Raw genomic sequence first — 439 nt, 5'->3', positions numbered from 1 at the left:
TCAGACGTGTGCTCTTCCGATCTTTGGTAAATTGATAGTATTAGTCGCCATGTTAAGGTTAAAATGGATAACGAAATCTGTAATTTCTTAATTTTTTCCTGTTTTTGGTACAAAACACACCAGAGCCAGATACATTAGCATGTGTGTTTTAATCGTGGAAAAGGAAATTTTATTCTATGCGATTAATACGAAGTATTTTGTATCCAACAAAAATGGTATTTTTGTCGATAAAACAGACGGCTTTAGCATCCTCTTAAGAGGATGCTGAAAGGTCGGGAATTACCGACAATTGCAGTTGGAACGATAACTTCAAAAATACTGAACGGAATTAAAATCGCTTTTACAGGATTGAAATAGACATAAAATGTAATGGGGCGAGCTATTTTGTTGTAGTAAAAACGACAAAAAATTAAAAAATTATCTTTTTTCGAATCGTACA

This window comes from Wasmannia auropunctata, unplaced genomic scaffold, assembly GCF_000956235.1.
Source record: "Wasmannia auropunctata unplaced genomic scaffold, wasmannia.A_1.0 LD336088.1, whole genome shotgun sequence".
NCBI classification, from domain to species: domain Eukaryota; kingdom Metazoa; phylum Arthropoda; class Insecta; order Hymenoptera; family Formicidae; genus Wasmannia; species Wasmannia auropunctata.
Note: the sequence above shows the minus strand (reverse complement) of the source record.